We start from the raw sequence: 26,881 nt of genomic DNA, 5'->3' as shown, positions 1-26,881 counted from the left end.
AGTTTTAAGACCAGGAATTACTCGATGAAGATTATTTTCGAACACTACAAGAGCTTGCAAGATCAATTTCAAAATGATTACGAGCATCTGGATTCACCCGAAACGAGGGAAATTGGATACCATACGAATAGAAGTCGAGAGACCTTGAAGCACGATTTTGCATGTCCGAAATTTCTATTTGAATGCTATAAAAGAAATCATCACTTAGCCGAATCGACAACACAGTCAATTTCAATTGCGCTGAGGTAATATTTAGTGTTCGGTGGGATAAAAGGATTTCTTTCAATGTTATCTGGGCAGAACATCACAGAGAACCTGTACCGAATGCAACTGATTTGTATGAAGCGAGCTGTGGGGAATTGGATACCGCGCGAATAGAAGTCAAGAGACCTTAAAGGACGATTTTGCATGTCCGAAATGCTACTCGGATGCTATAAAAGAAACTAATTTGTGCACCAAAATATTACACGCGATGAAACATCCATACGGTAAACCGAAGTGCAAGAGATCGAATGCGGATTCTGGCCAACTTGCTGAATCAACAACAAAGCCAATTTTAATGGCGCTAAGGTAAGATGTTGTATTCGATGGAACCAAAAGGTTTTTCTTTATTTTATGATTAAAGGTTGATGCAGTTAGCCAAAACACCAGAGTATCCCATGGTGGTTCAAAGAAAAATCATCCACGTTGATTAAAGTAAATGCTTAAGACACTTTATGTTTGTAAAAAGTATGATCTTCCCAGGCTATAGTCTAACATCAGACGTGAAACTATTGAAACCCAGGCAACAGACATAAGCCTGACCGTCCTTAAACAATAATGACGTGAGAGTTGTTCCCCAACTCAGACCTGAATTACCATTGGACCAAAATGTGTCTATCTATTATTAGATGCTGTAATATTGATAGAGCAAGAAATGTACAGACTTTGAAGTCTTCCAGAGTTCAGATGTATTCGTCATTGGATCTTTCAATAAATCTATATTTACAGGATTATTAAAAGAATTGTGTAGATTGGATATTCGATCATATCATTCTAGTAGATAAATATGGATTGGATCTAAAATTAGATCTAAGAAGACACGGATCTTGTTAACTATTCGATAGATGTATTAAGTTTTTCACCAGGAAAGAACATCCAACGAAAACATAGCTATTACAACAACAAAGTCTCATGGATCGAACTCAGTGCTTTTTAAGTTATTATTTAAGTAAACAATATAGTATTTTAACTTAAAAAAGTTTCGCTTGTAATCTATGAAGATATAAAAATTTCTTGGAAATTATGTTTTAATTAAAAATTATTACAAATTTCTCTGAACATTAGCTGAATCAGACAATTTTAATAAGAAATAAAACAAGAATTTTTTATATTTATTGATATTTTCTGATAATAAACTAGCTTAACATTTCGTTGGAAAAGTGTTAGGGTAAAAGACCGGCACTAGTTCACATATCGCTCATTTACTTGAAGACTACTATAACTCCAAAATAACTAAATTCGCGTTTTATTTTTCAGATCCAATTATATGCTTAACAGTTATTTGTTTTTTCAACTTCTTAGAATTACATTAGAGGACCTGAAAGATACAACTGCTACTGGAACAATCTTTAGTTTTAGGAGAATGAGGAAACCTTATTAATAATTTCTTTAAACAATTGATCTTATGCGAACGAAATTCAGTCATCTTCACGATGTTATTTGGCGCTCCTTTTAGATTTTGTCTTGTGAGAAGATATTTTAACTACATATGTAAATACATACAGTGTCTCACATAAGTATTCGAATTTGGTTGTACTTTGAAAAGAAACATAATTTAATAATATTTTTTGTGTGTGAAATAAATAATTAAATTTGTTATATTGTCTAGAGAGTCCTAAGGTATAATATCACACTCTTTAAAATTTGGAAAAATTACTTTTACCTCAATTGATTTAACTTTTTAAAAAAAAGTCCATAAAATGGCCTCACAAAAGTATTCGAATTTTTCCTGTATCTCATATTTGACCATGTTATACGAAACACAAAAATTATAATCGAGTGGTTTTTTGCTTAAAATTGTGTTAAGGGGTTACTATCAACCGAAATTATATATTTTGGCCCATTTGTTCCACAATTTTGGAGCATTTGTACCATCTTTTCATGTAATATCATTAAAATGACAATTGTTGACCATATTTGCAATTTTTTTCCTTTTTTCAGAAATAAAACCAAACTTTAATATTTGGATTTAATAGGCCCCTTGAGGTATATAAAAATAATAATTTTTGTTATAAGGATCTGTACTTAAAAGTTCCAAGATGTATTTTTGGTATCGTTCTTCTGTTTCTAATTGAATTGTATGGATCTTAAGTCCCTTTTCGTACCACTAGGGTTGATATTTTCCGACAAAGTTAGCTAGTATACATTCATGTACATATTAGCACTAATATATTTTAAATTTTCAATACATTATATCGGTATACAATTCCAAAACATGCCTTTGCAAAACGTCATCCTATACAGTAGATTTAAGTTTTTACTATTCGTAATTTTCACGCTTATGTTGCCCATTACAATAACACTGTAAGTCCAAAACTTTGGGTTTATTTTGATCATAGTAATCAATATTTAAACAGATATCGATATTTTTGAGTTAGACCATAATGATATATGTAGTGGCATGCAGCCTGGAGGTCATTGGTATATAAAAATAATGATTCTACCATATTGAATGGTGTTTCTTCGAGGCATGTTTTGGAGTTGTACACTTCCACAATACATTGAAAACTTAAAATATATAAAAGTTGAAATCTAAAAGAATATATACAAGAAAACTTTCCCCGAAAATTTTTGACCCTAGTATTATGAAAATGGACTTAAGTTCCAATATATTGAATTAGCGACAGAATAATGATATCAATAATATATCTTGGATCGTTTAAATACAGATTCTTGTAACAAAAAATACTATTTTTAGATACTCCAAGGGGTCTATTAAATCCCAATATCAAATTTTGGTTCTATCTCTGGAAAAAAGAGAAAATACTACAAATATGGCCAAAAATCGCCATTTTAATGATATTACATAAAAAGAGGGTACAAATCCCCAAAAATTGTTTACCAAATGGGCCAAAAATATACCATTTCGGTTGATTGTAACCCCTTAAAACAATTTAAAGCATAAAAACCATTCGATTCTAAATTTGTGTTTCGTATAATATGATCAAATATGAAATACAGGAAAAATTCGTATACTTTTGTGAGGCCATTTTATGGACTTTTTTTTAAAAAAGTTAAATCAATTGAGGTAAATGTAATTTTTCCAAATTTTAAAGAGTGTGATATTATACCTTAGGACTCTCTAGACAATATAACAAATTTAATTATTTATTTCACACACAAAAAATATTATTAAATTTAGTTTCTTTGTATAGTTTACCTAAATTCGAATACTTATGAGAGACACTGTATATCAAAAATTATCGATAGCCTTAAAATTAAAATTTTTGATTTAAAATTCCCGAAATATAATTGCAAATTTCTGAAACTACAAAGAGAAATTGTTTGGTGGCATTCCTGTTTTCAGGGTAACGATATAAAGCAAGAAGTAAAGGGTTCATTAAGTTTGAAGGGTTCTTATATACGATTTTTTTAGCAAAGCCAAAATTCTAGGTATTTGTATTAAAGTTATGCCACCCGCACTTATTTTTCTAGACACATGTTTGATACTAAAAAATACCTTGTATTATTCATGTATTAAAGACTGGATTCAAAATGGAATAAAACATATGGCAACTCTAATGTTTAGTTTATTGCTCTTATGAGAATTCTTAAAATGTAAAATAAATAAGTAATAATAAAAAATAATAAATGATATTAAAAAAAAACATAACAAGAAAAACAAAAATATAAAAACAACTTGAAAAATACTAGTAAATTAAGGGCGGAAACTACAAAAACAAAACACAAACAACATAAAATGTAACTTATAGTTAAAGGTTTTTGCTCAATGGATTGAAAATACTTGGTTGTAAAAAGATGGATGGATGTTTGGCTAAAGAGATGGATAGATAAATACTAATATATGTAGTATTTTACATGGATTGATGAATTACGGCAATAATATTCATATTGAATACGTACGTTATGAGTGTAAATAATACACACACACGAATATCGAACCTCACTTCACTTTACTATACAGTCACTATAATGTTTTACAAAACGTACACTTCGCTACAAACGAGACGAGTCTATGAATGAACTGTTTATAGATACGATACGATGCGGCGATACAATAGACAGATACAGATACGATAGTTTGTAGATGAATGTACATGGATAAATGTGTTTTTGTTATTGTTGTGGATGAAGGAAAACCACACACACGCACACACGAACACACATATTTTTAGACGGGTGGAAAAATAATAATAAAAACATTCAATTGCACATTCCTAAATGTGGAATAGAGTGTCATTCAATATTGGACAGAGAGAGTGAGTAAAAGCGAGATGGAGAGAGTAGCGTTCAAAATATATGAATGAATGATAAATGACAAAATTTCATAGTGAATCAAATAGAGAAATGTGCTTTGCCTTTGCGGCTGATGCGACTGCTTAAGGTGAGAAAAAAGCCAACGATTATCGCATTTTAAACAACGCTTATCATTCTTACAAGATACAAAAGTATTCATCAACTAAATGCAAGCGGACTAACAACAGACACACATTATACACATACACACGGATAGATAGATAGACAGACAGCCAGCCACCAAACCAGATGGACGGACATATGAATGGAATGTCAAACTAACAGACAGATGAACAAACAAACAACAAATATCTATTTAAAAAGAAGCAAAACAAAATCTTGATACTATAACAACAACAATTCAAATATTGAAAAGTGTAAGAATTTTTGCTTTTTGTTAATTTTGGCGGAGACATAAACGTCGACTTCGCTGTAGACGCAGCCGATGCCTTTTGTTTTTGTTTTTATTTTCGTGTTTCTAAACTTGTCTTTTTAAAAAGAAAAAAAAAAACTTATTCTCTCATAAGACACACATACTCTCTCTCGCATCAAAACTCATACCAACTTAAAAACACGCACGCTCACGAGAGTCCCAAATGCGAATATGGTTATCAAAAGAAAATACCAAAAAATGAAAAAAACAAATGACGATGTGAAGAGGAATGCTAAAAACTGTACAAGAAAAACAAACAATAGTGTACAGTGAGTAAACGACAAGAATTGAAGCACATTTTAGGTTCACTTAGACGAGGTGGAGGACGGTAAAGTGGTGCACACACAGCACAAGTATAACCAAAACAGAGCCGCCAAGTTAGTGAGCAAAAAGAATATAAAATCACAAAAATGACTGGACTTATTTACCACTATAAAACACCTCGTTTAAAATAGGGCTGCCAGAGATAGAAGAGTTTAGCTTGGAATTTGTTTAAAATTTAGAAATTTGATTAGTTCTAACCTACTAAAGCCCTCCCTAACCCAGAAAGGGTTTTTGTGAAAATCGAACCCAACTTGCAAAAAATTTGCGAATAGAAGTGGAATTATCTTTCGCAGATCGAAATGGCAGTGAATGCTTTTTGTTTGGGTTTATAACAGTGTTAGTAGAACTTCAGGCTAACATAAAATCGCGAGTCATGAAAATTGGATTCCAAGGTATTCTCTCGTGTCAGCGGTTCCGTGGCAGACATTTGATATCGTATTCCTTAAATAACCCAGCAGTTCGACGGGACAGTCCCGAACTGACCAATTAACCTACCACTTGTGGTGGCCCCTAGCCACCTGACTACCCAGGTGACCGACCATTTTAACATGGGCTTGTCCTACGAGGAAGTCAATCGTCACTCTACACCCTACAAAGAGACAGTAAAGAGACGATTGCCTAAGCTCTCGCTTACAAAGGGGACACTAAAGTGACGACTGTCTTCATTCTCGATTACAATTCTCGATTACAATTCGTGACGAATGACCCAAAACATACGAATTACGATCATCCAGGTGGTTAACTATTAGTGGAAATTACTGTCTTTTTCGTATGCTGGGAATGGCATCGATTGTTCATTCATTTACCTCGAAAACAAAATGCAGTGTTTACAATTTTCCAAGAGTTTTCTTATGTTTTTTGGTTCAATCACTCGAATGGATCGGATGATATTAGTGACTCGAGATATAAAGATGTCGAATCGATGTTCTTGGATTAATTTACATAACTTCTGACATACCAGCCGCATTCTCGTGGATACGTACCATACGGGGATCTGAGTTTTGTCCACTAGCAACGCTAGGTGGCGTGTCATAATGTCCATGGACGTTATGACACACCAAAAAGTGTCAATTCTTAAAAGTGTCATAATGACACAGCAGCCGAAGGAGTTTTAAACTATGGGGTATTTCGAATACCGGCTTCGCTAAATTAAGCTTTTTTAGATAAATGGACTTTTTGGAATCTTTTGACTTTGACATTATGACACGCCACTGTAACGCTTGTATCATGTACTTTCTTAACAAACTTGTGTTAAGAAAGTGCATGATACTTTCTTAACAAAGAAGTGTTAAGCGACCCATTTTGGTACTTGGATGTATGTACTGACTAATAGCCCATACTCGTGTAGAAAAAATCGATCAGTGTTTGAAAAACACTTGATATCACCCCCACTATTTGTAGAAACGAGAAACACTTTAACCCCTAGGAACTGCATGAGTAAACAAAGCATATCCCGACAACAGAACGCAACTCCAGTTTCGGCACCTAACCTAACCTTTCAATGGTTTACGACTGTGTTTATTGTGAATTACGATCGTAGCTATGTACGGTTTTGTAAGTGGTTATTTTAGTGACCAAGCGCGAATAGAAATGCAGAATATCAAAGTTGCCAAACAGATAAAATTACATATTCCCACATTTTGTATAAATATGTATGGAATTCCTATTTTAACACGATATAATATGCATTGGAACAGATGATTTAAGGTATTCGAACCTTATTTCGTTAGAATTTAGGACATTGAGAGTTGCCGGACAATAAACCCTAATCTATAAATAAAAAATCTAGTTTTAAAGGTTGTATACGAAAATAGGCATTATTTACATAATAAGTTTATACATCCGACTAAAGGTCATCTCAAAACTAATACCCCGACTTTAATGTAAAATTAATCTGGCAGCACTTCCTTTACTATTAATGTTTTCGTACGTTTATTCTCTTAGTTCCATCCATCGTTCGTTTATTCATTCGCTCACTACTTATTCGTTTCGCTCGTTGGATTTGCGAAAAAAACAACAAAACAAATGTCGAATATTATTATTTTTGTCGATTTTTTTGTTTTTGTTTTTCTTATTTTTATTATTATTTTTTTGTATTGCTGTTTGCGTGCGTGCGTAATCAATGACGCATTTTTTAGATATGAAATAAGTATAATATGTATAACTTGTAAAAATAACAACAAAAACAAATATACATATTCGAAAAAGAGGGCTAAACGACGAAAAATTAGATCCTATTTGAGTCACGATGTACAAACATTCAAATTTACACACATTGTATGTCTGTATGGATGAATGTTTTATTTTTTATTATTATTATATTTTCAGTAATAACTATTATGATGAACTTGTTGTTTTAGTTGTCATAAGAACTGCTTACTTACTTAATCCGATTTATTTTGTTGTTTTTTAATTAGGACACGCCTACAAATCATATAAATTCATAATAATTCATTTTTATTGCACTGTATAACGCCCACATTAAAAGAAATATTAAAATATTACAAACAATTTTATTGGTTCATGTTTATGACCACCACATTGTAGTAGTGATGGCAAATTTAAAGTTTCCTATTGTATATTTGTTTATCGATATTAAAAATCTTACATCATCGAAACAAATTATCGATAGAAGTAATTTACATTAACAACAAGTGTTTCAAATTATTTAACATTGGTATTTTTAACCGGTTTCCGGTTTTTATTTACGATTTTTTTTTCTTTTTATATTTTCTTTAACTTCACTCTCAAAATGACAAACAACAATTAAAAACGTTTAATCAAAACAAAAAACAGTCATCATCACATCACAGTCAACTCGTACGCGGATATTATTAAAATTATTTCATTTTATTATTTGTTTTTGTGTATCCGTTTTTATGGAATTGGTATAGAGGTACAGAGTCATTAAAATAAAAACAGATTTTTTGAGTTATTTAAAAAATCTAGAAATTTAATTCAAAATTCTCAAATACCTCTCCGGTATTGAAAGAAGTTTAATGTATCCACGGGTTTATGAAACTCAATAAGCAATTAAAAATCTTTTGTTGTATTATTCAAAACCCTCCCGACCATTATGTGTCCCAGATAACTTTACACAAGCAAAATTACATTCCTAAAGTCCAAGAAAGATATTATTCTTAATTGATAAATTATAATCTATCTCTGGCGTAGGAATCGAGGAACATAAGGAGAGTAAGAGAACAGACATATTTTAGAAACTTTGTAAAAAATCGTGGATTAAAGGTCTATAAACTGATTGTGTGTTGAGTCATTTTTCACGACTCGAGCACACTAATTGTCCGGTAATCGGAATTTCGAGTTCTTCCAATATTGTTTGCTCTTAAGAAAAAGTCTAAGAAGGTTAAACTATAAGTCCTTCTGAACTTTACAAATGTTCTTGAAGCATTTATTATTCCATGATTAAATAACATAGACCGGCGATTCAAAATGTGAAAGAATTGACTTCTATAACAAACCATACTTGAACTCATGGTGGAAATCAGGAGTTTCATTTGATATGTCACTATTTTATTACTCACGTCTCAATGTCATCCAAAGATCATTTATTATGCATTAAGGAATAAAATTCGTATTTATACAACGTATGGGTTGGTACTGGATGAAATTTCAACGTTGGAATTAAGAGCATTGCATTGGATGCAAGACAGTCCACTTAAACATAATAATGGTCGACTATTACAGACATGTATAAGTTCTATAATCCATTTGCAGCTCCAGACAATGGTTGTTGGTTGGTGAACGTGACGTAAAGTGTGAAGTAGTCATAAGAACCACACTCGTCAGATGTATGGTAGTGTATATAAATTTGGCATTAGATCCAGCATGTAGCAGTGATAGGTGACCAAGGTTGGATGGAATCTATTTGCCCAGTAATCTTGGCAGCTAGAGCAGGACATTCGCAGAAAAGTTGGAAAATCGTCTCCTCTTTATATCTGTCATTGCAACTTCTATAAAATTCGTTGCAGCGAAGCCCAAGACGATATACTGTCTACCTAGCACTGAGTGTCCATTTATTACTACCAGTAAGCTCGATATATCTTGCATATTTCGGGTTATAAGTTTGTCTAGTGTGTTTTTCATAGAATGAAACCCACCTTAACTTGTGCCCTCTACATGTGTCTAGAAAGAATCTAAAGGCAGTACTTTACTTAAATCCCAACGGAATTGAAACAATGTTCTGAACACAGCTTCTTCGCATAAGACATCAGAATTAATACCGCATTTTATTTTAGAGTAGTCTTTATAAATCCTGGGGATTTACTCCGTATTTCGATTCGAAGGAAAAAGCTTTCAAAATACCTTGTATTTAATATATATTACCCATTCAGTATATTACCCATACACAACTTATTCCTGTAATGAAATCTGTTTCATCAGAGTCTCTGGTGGGAATCGGTCCCACGATTTCCGTACCGAAAAACAACAAAACTATAAACTTTAGGTTGGTTAGTTGGAGGCACCTCCGTTTGGGTAATATAGTCAAAACTGAGGACTGTAGTTTAATATACTCGTGTAGGCATATGCTATTGATCTTTAACATCTAGACTTCGCGCCTTCCACCAGATATGAGAACAAGAATAGAGTTCATAGCAATGTTTCATAAATCAAAATACATACATATTGAAAAGTGTGGGGTATTTCCCCGACTTTTGTTTTTTTTTTTTCACAAAAACCAACAAAAAAATAAATTCATTGACAGCTTCCAATGAGAGTGAAATATAAAACTAAAACATAAAAATAATTTTAAAACCCTAAAGGAGCACTAAAAGCAATAAACGAATACTATGGGCAGGCGTAAATTAATGACTTTATGAACCATTTATCTGGACATTAACACTAATTTCTTAATACGTCAAGATTTATGGGTCAACATAAAGGAAGTAAAAAAGGGGCCATTGTAAAACTACGTTATAAAATTCTTTTTTTCCTACTTCCAACTTAAAACGTAATAAACTAAGGTTGGGTTGGCTGCCCATCCATCCGTCTCTCTGTCTGTCTGTTATTGTATTCGTATTAAGACATTTAAGAGTTACTTATACAGGAGAAGAAAAACCAAAAAAAGAGTAGTAAAACATAAAATTGACTGATTGACAGACTAACTGTCGAACTGAGTAGTGAATGGCAAAGCAAACAGATATCGCATAAATATAAATTTTGTTTGGGTAGTTAAATTTACTTACGTACCTTTGTTTTTCTTGAATGATGACGAAATATTTGGTTTCTGTTTGGTCCTTAACTCAACTTTTAAGAATGTGATGATGTCTGTATATCTTTTGTTGTTCACTTTTGCTGTGTGGTGTTGTTGTATCTGTTGGTTCTTTGTTGTTGTATTGTGGTTTTTGATTTTATGATGTTGTTAACTTCACACTTCTCACATTTATTACACTTTAAAATAATTGAACTTCATTAAAATATTTTCTTTACTTTTTTTTGTTTTGGTTTGTTTTTTTTTGCCACAGACACAAACATCACATCACACACGCTCCTCTTTTTTTCACATATAAATTATGTGATTCAATTTGTGTATTTCTTTACAGTTTAATGTTGTTTATTTGTGTTATTTATTATTTTATTATTTTTTTTATTCTATATCCATTCATTTATTATTGATTTCATGAATTTCTTAACTGTAGATTTTACTTTTTTTACCTACACTTGTTTTGGTTTTTATTATTCTTATTTTTCTTCTTGTTGTTTTTGTATTTTTCCCTTCTGCTTTTTATGTTTATGTTGTTGTTGTTGCTGCTGTTGTATATTTTTGTTTTAATAATTAATTATTTATAACCAATTTAAATACATTCGCATATAGACACACATTTACAATACAAACATAAATAAATAAAAATAAATAATTTTTTTTATTTTGTAGATGCTTCAAGATTTTTTGTTTTCATAAATTTTTGCATCATTTCAAGTATACATATGGGTATGTACGAGGTTAGTTTGAAAATTTTACACAAATATACATTTTCTTAATTTTTTTAAAGCAATATAAATAAAACTTAAAATGCTTGATTGCCTTAAAGAAAAAATTCATTGTATCTCACAAAAATTGTATGCGCTAGTTATAGTAGACTAAAAACGTGTCTACTGACTTAGTCATAGATCAGTATTATATGCAATAATCTATTGACGAGTTCATTTATGGACTAGTCGATTGACTATTATATGGACTAGTTTATATAATAGTCTATTGGCAAGCCTAGGGACCAGTCTGTTGACTACTTATTTAACTAAATATACTATGACATAGACTATTCTAAGAATTAATCTTCTATAGATAAATCTATCAACTAACATATAGACTACTTATGAAAGTTTGTAATATAAGCAGTATTTTTCAATGTATAAAAGTAGGATAGTAATGAATTTTCCAGGCCTACTGGATCCATTCTTTGAAGTGTTTAATTAATTAGAGTGATTAAAAGAAATGTGGTAACTTGTTACTTAGATCATCAGATCTCACAATGTCTTTCTCTCTTTAATCAGGTTGCAAATTCTTCGAAATCTCAATTTCGATCAATATCGACTACTGCAATAAGGATTCAGATTAGAAAGGATATTAAGGATTTAATTTTCATATACTATAGCCCATTTTTATTCAGATTTTTAGCACACAAAGTTTTTTACAAAACTATCCAACCTTTGAATGTTCTTATTTGTCACTGATCAGTTAATTTAACGTTAAAGCGAAAGCATCCATATGCTCGCTTACTGCTTCCATGTAAAGGACAATAGCAAATTCACAGCGAAGTCCTCGACTTTATTATTAAACACGAGTAAGATTTAGGTTATCACCAAATTGGCTTCGTAGTCAGTGGACTTTCATAATTCCCTGATAGAATGGCATATTTTCGGTATTATTACATCAATGGAAAAAGGTCAAAGCTCAACAAACTTCTGCAATAAAATCTCAGTGATATAACAAAATGTTCTACAGAATATCCTTCTGCAATCTGCATTTAAGAGTTACAGACATAATTTATACTTTCTTTTTTAATTTGCAAAATTACTGCAATGTCGCCGTTATTAACAACTTCAGGACATCGTCTACAAGGCAATTTGCGTTTTTCACAATTTGAGTTTTTCCGCTAAGGCATTTAAGAGGTTATGCAGAGTTTTTAACTCCTCGCCAGTGAATATGTTAGAAATTGCTAAAACCCCGTTAGATTCGCAAATGGTAGCAACTTTTTGGATTATATTTTATTTTCTCCAATAACTCCTAGAATATAGCTCCTGTACAGGGAAGTTAGCAGTTATGTTTTACTGCTTTAAATAAAGTAGAATCAAAGTTTTAAAATGGTAGTTACAGAAGCTTTTGGTATGAGCAGTTTCTTTACATTCAGCGGTTTCAAGCCGGAAAATATTCCATAGAGTTCACAAATAATATCATGATGGCTTTTACAAGGAATCAACATCTGGATATTAATTTATCGGATACTCTTCGAGGTTATTTGGTAAAATAGGATGCATCAAGTGTCCAACAACTTTTGAACCAGAAACTTTGTTTTGTTATTCATCGCTTTTCATCAACAGCTATAGGTATTATAGCGGTTGTTATATCTAATATTGTTTATATCGAACATAAGGCATTAAACCTCAGCTATTCCCAAAGCATTCTTGTTTATTGTAATAAAATCCTAATGAAAAGAATGGGTTACATTATCTGTCGCTGTTCAATGATTCCGCAAGAGAAGGGTGTTGAAGCTTTATGGTGTTGATTAACATGGTTGCATTTAGAGTTCATGCTTTTTTGTCGTCTTAAGCCTCATATTTGAGTTAATCATGGTAGAGACCAACATTCGTCATTGGCAATCTTGCAACAAAATATTGTAAATAAGTATTCTTTTTATAATTTTCTCAAACTGCCCTCGTAGTATACTTTGTTATTGTTATTTATATTTTATTATTGTTATTATGATTATTATTATTATTATTTTTATTGTATTGTTGTATTTATTTCTTATTCTATTCTTTGCACAATTCAATTTATTACTAACTAGAGTATAGAGAGTAGAGTAGCGGCTGAGCTCAATTTACTAAATATTTTTAATGGTACATATTTATTGTTATTGTTATTGGTGTTGTTGTTATTTTTAATAAATTTATTATTTAGGTTGTTTTGTATGTGTGTTGTATGTTCGTCATGCAATTTTTATACGTCTCACTTGAACACAACACGTTTTCATGTATGCATTTTTTTATTATTGTCTGTTTGACTGTCTGTCTGTCCGTCCATACTATCTGTCTATCTACTCGTCTGGCTTTGCCTTTCTTTCTGTCCATAACACAGTCGACTAGTATTTCTGTTTATCGTAAGTTTACTTTTATTTTTCTTGTAGTTGTTGTTGCAGTAGTATTTTTTAAATATTTATTTCATTTTATGATAATTGTAAGGTGGTCGTGGTGCTTGTCTATTGGGACAACTCTTAATATGTGTGAATTTTATGTGAAATACTTATTATTTTTTTAAGCTTTAAGCATCAGTCGAATCATCTGATTTGAAAATTCATTTTCTTATTAATCTGTAGTTATTTTGTCAACTGCCTTTGCTGATTTAACACAAATTAAAAAAGGGATCACTTGAAAAAGCTGTAAAATTCAAAACAAATTTAGCCCTTTTACTCTTTACATTTATTTATAATTTTTTTCTATTAGTTTATTTATTACGATTTGTTTTTATTTTATTTTTGTTTTATTTAGGAACGTATTAAAAACAACACCCGTCTCTCTGTGGGCTTCCGCATCAGCCTATTAGACTTGTCCGTCGCTTATCTATTTGTGTATTTACGCCTATGTTATTTTGTCGCTATTTTTATTATTATTTGTTGTTTTTGTTTTCATCATCGTCGTCGTCGTTGTTGTCGTCGTCGCCGTATTTATTGTTCTCCACCACACACTACTCAAGCAAAAACAAAAACAGAGACTCATACATATTTACATGCCGAAGCACAAAATAAATAATACAAAAAATAAATAGTCTTGCCAATTAATAAATTTGCCATGTAATGCCCAATTAAATAGAGTTGTATTACCCAAAATATCTATTACTTGGCGGTAGGAATAAGGCGGATTGATATATTACATTTAAAGGAGGTGAAAATTTAAAGTTTTCCACCTTTCCACCTGTTCCACGTTACCTTGATAAATCTTCCCTTATCGTGTTGTTGTTGCAATCCCGGGGTCCTCAAGTCTGCCTTTATAAACTCGCGGTCAGACCAAAGAATCAAATCGGTGTTCGTTTTCGACTTTTCCTAGTTCCCGTTATTCGGTATGCATGTGATGGTTGTGTTTGAACCCAAATCCCGTTAAGAGAATGTTGGTTTAAAGACTAATGCATGGTCAATATTTCTTTAAAATTTCCTAAGAGGTGCCACATACATCTTCAATTAAATGTGTCGAATCAAAGAGTTGTATGCTGGGTTGAATGGTGATGGATGTATGGTATCCTACACAAGTGTTATCAATAAAATTCTCTTTTTATCCGGGTATAAATATATGTACCAGACTTCCAAAGTATTCTCTTTGATTAAGAACTTGTCTTTGGCTTATTTGATGAATTCTTAATTCGGTCTATCGATTACGGTGCACTTGCCGAATCAGCAGATGCTATTCCATCTGTGTGGTTGTAAACAGAAGCATTTCGAAGCTTACACAATAGGGCAGCTATATAATCAAAGATTAGATAGCTCAAGTACTTGAACAAAGTGCTTATTCATTCAAAAATTGCCACTTGAGTATTCCTTAGAGATCACAAGCGGGAGGTGGTGTGTCATCTCTACATAGCTCACCCTGTTGTTGAAAAAGTACCACCGTGAAATACTGTTTCTAAAAATTTTACTGTATTAACAATGAAGTATTCTATGAAAGTTCACTCGACCGATGTTTGGTGTCAAACTTCGAGGCATTTCGTAAATAATCAGCCAACACAATTCACAACAGCTTTGGATTAGCCTGCTGACTTTTTAAAGTAGACATTCCCGGTGTTAAAATAGGGAAATTCAAAACAATTTTTTTTCGTAAACAATCAACTAGCGCAGAATACCGAAATTTCTTTTGTAAATAGTAAGCCACCAACTGGCAATGGAACTCCAAGATTATTGTTCATGTATCGAAATTCAAGACAATGGTTTTTAATATTGCAAACATTAAAACTATCACTTTTCGGGACTCCGAATTTTCAACAAACAACTCCAAACATATTGTTCCTGCAAAAACAAGTTAGCAGGTGTTGATTCCTCTCCAGAAAAGCTTTTCCTTTTATTCTTATTACTTTTTATTTAGTTACGGAACTTTATCCTATTTTAATTTAAACATCCAAATGAAACTGTTAAATTCGAACATTATACAATTGCAGTTCTTACGAGGCATATTTGGGAGGACCATTTAAAGTAGTGTAGGCTTCAATCATTTCGATACTGGGGAAGTAAGGTACAATAAGATGGCGTATTTAAATATATAGTACTCCCATATGTATTTATGTAAATATGACAATTTCTATGAATAGCTGATAAACTCCTAGGATTTTATAAAACAGTATTAAGAGCGTGGCATCCCTCTTTGGTACTCTAACCCCAAAAAAGCTAAGAAAAAAAACTAAGAACTCACGACACCGAGACAACTAGACTTGCCAGTTGTCTTATAAATAAGAAGGAAACAAAATAAAAACGAATATAAATTTTCATATAACAACAGAAAATTCCCAAAATAACGAAAAATATTTGTAAACTGTCAAGCCTGATATTAAACGACCGAGAACCAAATACCCACCGACAAACATACATATCGAAAAAGAAATAAAAATACAAGAAGATGAAGAAAAAAAAAAGAATAAAACAAAACAATCTATGTATGGTGATGTTAAAAACATACACAAACACACAGCGAGCACTGAAGAAAAACAATCACCAACAACATACAAACACACGACACGAGTTGTGATACAAACGGGGAGTAACAAAACAACACTCTATTTTTTCATGTTGTTGTTTTCATTTATTTCTTTTTCTTTTTTCAATTTCATTTCAATAGTGTTTTGGAATTTTACTTGTTTTGAACAATTTTTCCCATTTGTGTTTACACTAGCGCTAAATAGAGGAGTTTATGAGAGAACACCAGAGACACGACATGTAAAAGCCGCTCTCTTCTTATTTTTATGTTGTGTTGATACAAAATAAGCGCAAAGTTACCAGATTGCTGGTATAGTTTAATGATATAAAGGATATGTAGTTAATATTTTAGTGTCGAGTATTGGGTCATGCTTTAAGATTGGTTGACTAACCTAATAGTTCAATAACACTTAAATTGGGTCTTCGATATAAAGCAATCATCAATGCGGAAAAGAACTTATCGGTTATTATTTTCTCTTGAAATTTATAATATAGACTCTGGATTATCAAAATGTAGCAGCCTAATTGCTTCCAAAAAAAACTTGTACACAATTCTATCGTTTGTTTTCCAATAAGATGTGTTCAATGCAAACGATTGTGTGGTAAATTTCTTATGTAATTCCTTTCCATGGTGCATCATTAGTCAATCGTGGCATTTTTGCATCTAAATATATTCTTTAGATCATTCTGTATGATACAACTTGCCAACCTTATTCTTCACAAGAGATAAACTCAAGTGTGTTCTCAAGCTTTTTGAAATTCCTCGGTACAATTTCTGAGTCTTCGTATCATTTCACAGGTTCCCAATTTGTTTTGTGGTTAGGGTATCTCAAACACATCAATCCTGTTCGTTAGCAAGCAATTACTACTGTTATTTAGGTGTTTTTTTAATTTTCTGGAACCACAAATTTTAAAAGTGTAAATGGTGATTGAAATAAAATTATCCTTTTAAGTCATGGGTTATTTTGATGCAAACTTTTTTTATTCGAAATAATAATTCTGTATCATATCTGCGAGCGCTAATATGAGTAGCTTTACGGCTTCTCAGTTTAGGCTTTACATTCAACGATGAGCACTACAAAGCCATGATTAGGGGCCTTTTATGGGCTGGAATTAGAAAATTTTCATCAATATGTCCCATAGCTCCTCAAACAACCAATCTTTTTGACATTAAATTACTGAAAGACAGCTGGGATTTGGACACTTTTGACATTTGCATGTGGGATGCTGGCAAAAATCGATGATATACAAATATTCCAGATCTCTCTTAAGGATAATATCGTCCAAGCCTTTCGTAAGATACAAACACAATCATTAACAAAGTCTTGAGAACTTTGAAGGAAGTGATAACTACATCATGGCAGCCACATAAAATACTAAAAATTTTAATATTTTTTCACATTTTTGTTTTTGAATAAGCATTTGATCCATTCGTACATTCTCTTTGTGTAAAGAACTAAGTCTATGCTCATTAAATGCCTCTCGCAACATAAACATTTCTTTTAAATTTTTTACTTTCCTGGTGATAGTAAAGTAGTAGCTTATTTATAAAGATCTTTTTAAGGGATCTAACTTTACGAGTTGTTGCAAGTAGTATTAATACTTTTTCCAATAGAATTTCAACGTCAGCTTCAGAGCACTAGCCATTTTATGCAGACTTTAACAATATTTTCTATACACTTTGCATGATTCGTTTTTCCAAAATGTTGTCATACTTTACGGTTGTAGATATGATATTTTGGTCAAGATAATAAAGTCCAATGACCGAAAAATTAAAAAATTCAAGTATCTCCAGTTTTTAAAATGTGTTTTCTTCATTTTATCTGATTTCGTAGTATTAAAAACTTCAAAATCATACAATTATTATAGCAATGTTCCACTTTGAATTTACCAAAAATATACGACTTTTAGTAGGAATTGAAAATTCTCCAGGTATAGGTCAGGCATGGAAAATTCAGTATTTTTATGTATATAGCCTCCGGTAGGTTAGTGTTCTAGTCTGGAGATCGTGGTCTGAATTCTCTTATGAGGCACTGGTAAAGGTCAGGCATGGAATTTTCAGTACTTTTATGTAGGTTAGTGTTCTAGTCTGGGGATCGTGGATTTGATTTCCATCTGAGGAGCGCACAAAAAGCCCGTTAGAAGCCTAGGTGTATTTCTTCGGATTTGATGTATATCCTACGAACTACAGTCATTTCTATAGTCTGCTCTATAGTCTACTCTATAGTCTAGTTTATAGTCTAGTCTGCAGTCAAATCTAAGAAGCTAACATCGCAGAGCATTAATTCGGGTCCAGCACTGCTTAGACAACTTTTTTTTGTTTTATTTTTGACAACGAATGGTTTACGAACTTTTGAAACTTGTTATCATTTCCACAATGTGTATTCCAACTTCAATTTTGCAGAATTTTTAATAAAAATTTATGATTTTTTTGTACGCGAAAATCATGTGGCATCTCTGACAAACTAAATGACAGACAGTGATGATGTTGATGGGCTAGAGAGAGAGGAGCATGAGTGTGAGGGAAAGAGACGTTGTGATTCTCTATACACATGTACAACAAAAACAGCAACAAGAACAACAACACTAATAATATGGCATAATTTGCTGCGTAGTATTTTGTAGTTTTATTTCTTAGTTACATATTTATTTTTTTTTTCTTTAAATTTGTTGTTGTTATTGCTGTTGTTGCTTTAAGGAATTTTTAGCAAAATATCTTTGAAATACACTACAAAATGAAAAAAAGAGATATATTTCTATTAATTTAAACAAAAACCAAATGTAACAATGTAATTTAAAATGTTGCTATTATCATTATAAAGTACATAAGATGTTGTAGTAGTAACTAACTATTATTAGTTTTAGTTTAATTGTTATTCTTTTAATTAAATGAATTTCATCATGATAATTCATTATTACAACTTGTAGGTATTTTTTTTTTGTTTTTATATTTAATGTATCACTGTTCATTCACTCTATTATTGTCGTTATTCTTATTATTAAACTAATATGACGTTTAATTAACTAATTAATCACTTGATATACACACATACATATTTGTATACATTTATTTTGCTATTTTTATTTATTTTTTTATAATTTCTTCGCCTTTTGTTTTAATTTAATATATTATTTGAATGCGTAGAAAAATAACAAATACAATTCTTTTTTTGGGTTCAACATTTTTTGTTGTTTTTGTAGGTGACTATAGAAAAACTATCACTTCGTTTAGGTGTCTGGTCATAAAATGAGAAGAGCATTGAGGAATTAAAGTAGAAAAAAATAACAAAAATAAAAACAAAATTTAATAATAAAACCATATATTTAAAAATAACTCAATTGATTAAATCACTTTTTTTCTTATTTTTTTTTAGATTTTCACTTTATTCACATTTTTTTTTATTGTTGGGGAATTTCTCACATTTTTCTAAACCCACCAAGTTTATTTGAAAATAATCAAATTTGCATTTATTTTTTTTAATAATTTTTGTTTTTTTTTGTTGTTATTGTTAAGGGTATTTATTTTATTATTATTATTACAAACAAATAGCTATTTATTATTTATTTCCGGTTAATACAAAATAACAATTTGTAGTTAGAATTGCATATGAACGCAAAAATAACTCACTACTAAACTCTACTCTAGTTAGTAGACTGGCCTTCTAAAAAAAACAGAAAACAGAAAAACACAGAAAAAAAGTATTTGCTGCTCTTCTAAATGTTTGGTATTCTTCTTCGTAAACACCCAAATTTTACCGTTTTTCTCTCTCATTTCGTTTAATTTTTATTATTTTCTGCTTTTAACGAGAGCACATTCACTCACTCACTTACGTTCGCATATTTAGACTTCGCTGTATTTGTCGGGTACACACATCTTGGCATGCATTTCTTTTCGGTCTTTTTAAATTTTCTGCTTGTTTTGTTTTTATTACGCACTTCACATTAGCAGCGACGACGACGTTAACAGTGACGTTGTTTTTCTTTAAGAAAAAACACACAACTTACGCACGCACACACACGCTTACACACCCGCTTAAACGACAACACCGTGTGTCCGTCCGTCCGTACGTTCAACTATCACACGACAGTCGTAAATAAAAATCATTCACTTTCCGTTTCGTATGCGATGCTCTTTTTTTTTTTTTCTTATTTTTTGTTTTTATTAGTATTTTTATTATATTTTATTATTTTTTATTTTGTTGTTACAAAAATGTTCACTCAATTTGTTTTTATATTACTTTCTTTTTAATTTTGTTTTTGTTAATGATTAAAATTTAATATTATTTTCATTTCTTTTTAATAAACTCTTAAATGCACTTTGCCAACGTTTTTTTTTTTAAGAAAAGGTTGTCGTTGTTATTGTACTAATAAACAAAATTTATTATACAAAAATATATATACACAGAGATATTTCTTTTTTTTGTATTTTATTATATTTATTTATACAAATTTTTTTATTTCAATTGTATCCGGCGACACAACGTAGAAATAGTCAACATGTGTTTACTAACGCGCTACAGAACGTATACTAAAAGTAGATAGGACAGAGCGAGTGAGAGAGTGAGTGAGTGAGTTACTTTAATTTAATATCGTATTCGATTCTTCTTTCATTCTGTTTTTTGTTTTGCTTCTTTTGGCAAAACAAAAATAGTGCTGCCAAACTGTTGTGAAAACATGTGATAAATACTGGGGAAATGTTATGATATATGGGTGATGAAAAAGGGAATCGTTACAAGTGGTCAGGAAAAAAAGGAAAAAAAAATTGTAAAATAAACTTATTTATTTCAATTGAAAATTTTGGACGATCTTGTCATGCCGTTCCGTCTGCCACTCTGCTTATCAGCCTTAATGTCTGTTGAAAACACATCTACCTCTCCTAAACGGGGGGGTGGTAGAAATTTTTCAGCAATATTTCTTATTGATGAGTTAGCTTGGTATTGAAAATTGGCAAAATCGACCCACATTTGACCCTAGCTCCCATTTAAGGTCTCCCTTCAGATAATTTGGGATCCAATATATTTTTTACCAAATTCAATGAGGATCACTTCGTTGTTGACCCTGCCCGCCATAAAAGGTCCCTTACAGAAAGAGTCTAAAGCTTATAACTAGCTTTAGACCCATTATTACTACTTGCTAATAACTAAAGTTAGGATTTTATAATGCCGATAATTTGTTTCCCGTTATTATATGTATACGGAATGATAAGTTGGCGGAAAGGTCTCTTTATGCTTTGTCGATATCCTTTAACTTAAGTTCAATTATTACAATTAGAAACAATTATAAAATCCTACCTTTAGTTATTGCCAAGTTGTAATAATGGGCCTTAAAATAATAGAACAGCAACGATGTTAGACGCACACAAGTTTTATAGGAATAAAAATCGGATCGGCCTATAATCTCCATATAATGACCCATACAGAAAATGACTTTAACGCTCAAAACTGGCTTAAAAATGAGAGTATATCAATAAAAACAAATTTTATGAGAATTAAATGATCTCTGTCAATTTTATGAGAATAGGTCCATATTGGAAATACTTTTACGCTCATAACTGACTTAAAAAACGTGTAAAGCGATGAAATTCGACATAAACAAGTTTTATAGGAACCAAAATCTTTCTACAAATTTAATGAAGATCGGTCCATAATAAACCCTAACCCCCTTATAACACCTCTTACATACATATGCATCTATAATCAGGAAATTTTCCATAAATGCTGGAATTGAGATAAAAATTCGTCAAAAACTGATTTATTATTAGAAACTAAATGTTCTATCGAATTCTGAATAGATCGGCGTGTAATTGACCCAAGTCCCTATAATAAATTCTTTTCTGAAAAATAACTCTAATGTTCATATTAATATCAAGAGGTATTACAACAAGATTTTTATAATGATATAATATATAACACCTTTGCTTGTTAAGACTAACTTTATTCATGTGGAGATGGACGAAATTCACTTACAGGTCTTAACCGGGATATTCTTAGAAAGAAGTTGGACCTTTAGCGAGAACAGGAGCATATGACTAGCAGCAACAGTGTGTCAAAGGACGTCACGTTAATTGCTCTTTCTTTGGCAATTTAATTTCACGGAATGTTCTCATATCCTGGAAATCATATCATTTCGACAAAGTTAGCACACGTGAAAGTTCTTGGAAGTTTCGATAATATTGTAATATTATCCGTTATTTATAAATGTACTTCATTATCGATACACTGCATTATCCTATTTTAGGCTTGTATTTTGTACTTTTAATAATAGTAACTTTTTTCGGAAGTGTGGCAACATATTAATGTTTAACTGACAATTACTTTGTTTTTCTTTCGTTTTCTATTCTTTCAACAGTTTGCTTGCAATGTTTTGTTTGCATTAAACTATTTCAACTACTGAATAACAGAGGGCGCGGCCGGAAACTTAATAAGAATGCTGAAGTGGCAGTTAATTTGAAAAAGAGCAAAAAATAATCCAATCAAGATACAATGACCATACGATTTTTTAAGACAATAATCAAAGTCATAACGATTTGTCTGTATAACGCTAAAATGAAGAAAATAGCAAAAATCTGCTATCACTCATATTTTTATATGAAAAACCTAAAAACATCAGTAGATCCTTAAATTAGGCTACAATCCATAAAAAATAGGTTTTTTTTGGCAAAACATAAAATCAGCTGTAGATCCTTAAATAAAGCTCAAACTTTTCTAGTTAAGAAAACAGCAAAAATCATATCATATTTTCCCTGAATAATCAATCGGTTGTAGAGCCTTAAATAACGTTCAAATCAAGAAAATAGTCTAAATCTGTGAAAACTCTTATTTTCCTTAACTAAAACGTTTTTTGAACATAATTGCAGGATTAAGGAGAAATCGATTGGTATCGGTGGTGTCAATCTATCATCAGTATTATGAATATTTAATTTGAAACTAAAATAATATTTACCTCTTTTAGGAACGACTTTTTTTTATCTTCTTAATTAATTTATTAGTTTTTTACATAAAATTTATATTTCCAACTTTATTTTATCTTAAAAAACTACAACTCCATTGTTTAAATAACTTCAAACAATGTTAGTTTTTTTTATAATGCGTAGGACTGGAAAAAAACGATAAGAAAAAAATAACATCCGCTTTGAATAACGGAAACGGAAATTCTACTTTATTAACACCTTGTTTGCATTTTAAAGTCTCAAATAGGAAAAAAAATGGTTTAACTAGTTTTTTTTTCATACAACTATGCCTAACAGGGGGAGTCTCTATGGCTTGAAGAAAAATTTATTCATTTATTTACTTCCTCTATTATTATTATAATTATAGCTAATGTTATTGTTATTGCTAATAGTTGTCGTTGTCGTTCTTGTGGTTGTTGTAATAGTTGGCGTTTAAAAGGTAAACGATTGGTGCATGAATGAATAAACACAAATATTCACTCATAAAAGTAATATTGTAAGTAAAGTACATGCTTACCTACATACATACATACTTACATACATGTGTAAGTAAGTAATTATTTGTATGTAATGTAAAATTGTGTGTATAACTAATGACAAAAGAATTATAACAATTTTGTTCTCTCATCACGTAAACATGCATATTTTCTTAAAAATAATTAATTTTCCTATAGTGTGACCTGCTCATAAATCTCCACTTAAATGAACACACAATAAAATACAAAAGTGAAAGAGTATCATACAGTTTAGAGGGAAAGGGGGACAGTTGCTAAAATGGTTGGTCATTAAGTGTGAGAGGGTCGAGGTGGGTTAGGGCAGCGACTAGGAATTGTGTTACTTTGTAACTCCTTCAACAGATTTCTTACATACATATGTAAATATGTACAAACAAACAAATGAAAATACTTTTGCATGCATAAAATATACGGAATATACTTAAATAAATGAATATTCTCGCTAACTTAAATACAAACATAGACATACCCACACTTACATACCTATGTACATTTATTTATGAACATACATAAACTCACAGCCATACATACATATTTAAAGACAACGACTACGATGACAACGTTTACATGGAAAAAGAGTAAGAAGCACTAGAAGACGTCAACAAAAAGCATGATAATAGAACCTAATATTAATTAGCTATGAAAATTGTTCAAGGTATATTCTGATAATATTATAGCTGAATACATACATACATACATAGTTACACGTATTACTTACATAGTTATAGTTATAGAGGTATATTTTGATTCATATACAATTAGTTACATTTACAGCTATACATAGATACAATATTGCCGGCATGCATTTGTAGAACATTTAATTATACATAAGGTAGGTTTTGTAAAGGATTTTAAAGCATAAAGAAATATTAAAACTTTCACTAATGAAAGGGAGGAAATGGTTAAATGTAATATTTAAAGCAGTGTAAATTGAAGATCGAAGACTTTTAATAATATTAAAATTTAGCAGCCTAAAACTATGCAACCCAATAAAGTAGATAATCAACTAAAAATATAAATTATAAATGTGTGATCTTTCATATATACATAGTTAGTTAGTGAGTTAGTTAGTTAGTTAGTTAGTTAGTTAGTTAGTTAGTTAGTTAGTTAGTTAGTTAGTTAGTTAGTTAGTTAGTTAGTTAGTTAGTTAGTTAGTTAGTTAGTTAGTTAGTTAGTTAGTTAGTTAGTTAGTTAGTTAGTTAGTTAGTTAGTTAGTTAGTTAGTTAGTTAGTTAGTTAGTTAGTTAGTTAGTTAGTTAGTTAGTTAGTTAGTTAGTTAGTTAGTTAGTTAGTTAGTTAGTTAGTTAGTTAGTTAGTTAGTTAGTTAGTTAGTTAGTTAGTTAGTTAGTTAGTTAGTTAGTTAGTTAGTTAGTTAGTTAGTTAGTTAGTTAGTTAGTTAGTTAGTTAGTTAGTTAGTTAGTTAGTTAGTTAGTTAGTAGTTAGTTAGTTAGTTAGTTAGTTAGTTAGTTAGTTAGTTAGTTTGAAAGGAGGATGTATATACATCAAATCCGAAGAAATAGACCTAGGCCTCTATCGGGCGTGTTGTGCACTCCTTAACCAGTGCCTCAGGTGGGAATCGAACCCACCACCTCCGGTCTACCAGACTAGAACACTAACCACTAACCTACCGGAGGCCATACATAGTATTCTATAAAATTTTTTCAAAACCTGCGATCACTTATAGTTGTCCTAAAAAACATAAAATGGCCTGTAAATCCTTAAATAACGCTGCAATCAAGAATATAAAGAAAATCTGTGATATTTAAAATCAGCTTTAGAAACTTAAATATCGCTCCCATTGAGAAAATAGCGAATATCTGTGATCACTCATATTTTCCACTGAAAATCGATCATTTAATGACGCTCTAATCAAGGAAATAGCAAAAATCTATGATCAGTCATCATTTCCCTCGATGTTGGTATGAAAACTATAAAATCTGCTGTAGATCCATAATCAAGAATTAACCTCATAATCTATGATGAATATGATCAATCATTTTCCAAAAAAATAGATTTTTGTGTAAAAACGATTATAGATCGCTAAATAAAGCTCCAAATAAGAAAATAGCAATAATATGTGATCACTGGTATTTTCCATTAAAGATCGATTTTCTATGAAAAACTTAAAACCGGTTGTAGATCATTAAATAACGATCGAGTTAAGAAAATAGCAAAATCGATTTCTATATGAGAAATTTAATCGGCATTTCGAAATTTTCTATTAAAAATCGATTTTTTATGAACAACATAAAATTGGCTCTAGAGCTCTGATCACTCAAATTTTCCTAGAAAAAGTTTAAAAACGATTAAAGATTCTTAAATAGCGGTTAAATGGAGAAAATAATAAAATTCTATGATCAGTCATATTTTCCATAAAAAATTATGTTGTAAAATCGGCTGTATCTCTTGAAAAAAAGGCTCCAGTTGATAAAATAACAAAATTTTTGCATAAGAAATATATTTTATGAAAAACATGATAAGTGTTCATTTAAGCTATGAAACATTTTTCATACGTTTCCTTACCAATAGGAAGCAAGTACTTAATATTAATGAAAATAAAAGGAAAATATCTATTATTTAATATGAAATTTCCCTCATATCATCAGCAAGTATAGCAGCATATACTACATACATATACATATTTATTATAATACATATTCATAAATATATCTTTATTTTCTTTTTGGTAAATTATTATACAAATGACAGCGAAATTATATTGTAAGACTTCATTTGCTGCTCTACTACTACTACTACTACTTATCACAACAGTTACACACCCTCACACACATGCATACAAACACACATACATACATACAAAATCATTACATACATATATAGGTATTTAAACCTATATACATACATATATACGCACATGGTAGCTGATTATTAATTATGTATGTGTAATTAGATGAAGTTATTCGTAGAATGTATGAATGTACGAAAATATTAATAATGTAACTTACACGGATGTATTCATTCATATATTCATATATACATACATTCACATACAATGCACGCATTTGAGTGCGTAAGTAAAGATGAGTATGTGTGTGTTTTTTTGAATTTAACGGTATTCTATGCATTTGTAATGTCGACTTAAATATAGAAACTTAACAAGTAAAAAGCTCTTAATAAGTATAAAAGCTTTTTTTTAATAACATGATAATTAAAAGGACATTAACTAAACATACAGATATGTAAAGTTAAACAAAATGTAATTAATAATA

The 26,881-nt window shown here is 30.8% G+C and overlaps 1 protein-coding gene across 9 annotated transcripts in view; it reads right to left on the bottom strand.

The window, feature by feature from the left end:
* The window catches only part of LOC119616560 (insulin-like receptor), a 44,852-nt gene extending 24,409 nt beyond the window's left edge, over positions 1-20,443 (bottom strand). The window contains exons 1-2 of one of the 9 annotated variants that reach the window (XM_037972982.1): positions 19,610-20,443; positions 10,484-11,044 (exon numbers count right to left, since the gene is read on the bottom strand). The gene's annotated coding sequence lies outside the window, so the exon portion shown is untranslated. Of the gene's footprint in view, positions 1-10,483; positions 11,045-13,931; positions 13,950-14,439; positions 14,726-19,609 lie in introns of those variants that run through there. The other 8 variants (XM_037949297.1, XM_037949298.1, XM_037949300.1 and 5 more) reach the window with 8 other exon arrangements.
* Positions 20,444-26,881: the final 6,438 nt, after the last annotated feature.

This window comes from Lucilia sericata, unplaced genomic scaffold (genome assembly GCF_015586225.1).
Source record: "Lucilia sericata isolate MDLA Ls3-8-SP2 unplaced genomic scaffold, ASM1558622v1 Contig000079F_arrow, whole genome shotgun sequence".
Lineage (NCBI taxonomy): Eukaryota > Metazoa > Arthropoda > Insecta > Diptera > Calliphoridae > Lucilia > Lucilia sericata.
Note: the sequence above shows the minus strand (reverse complement) of the source record. Positions and strands in the feature narration are given on the sequence as shown.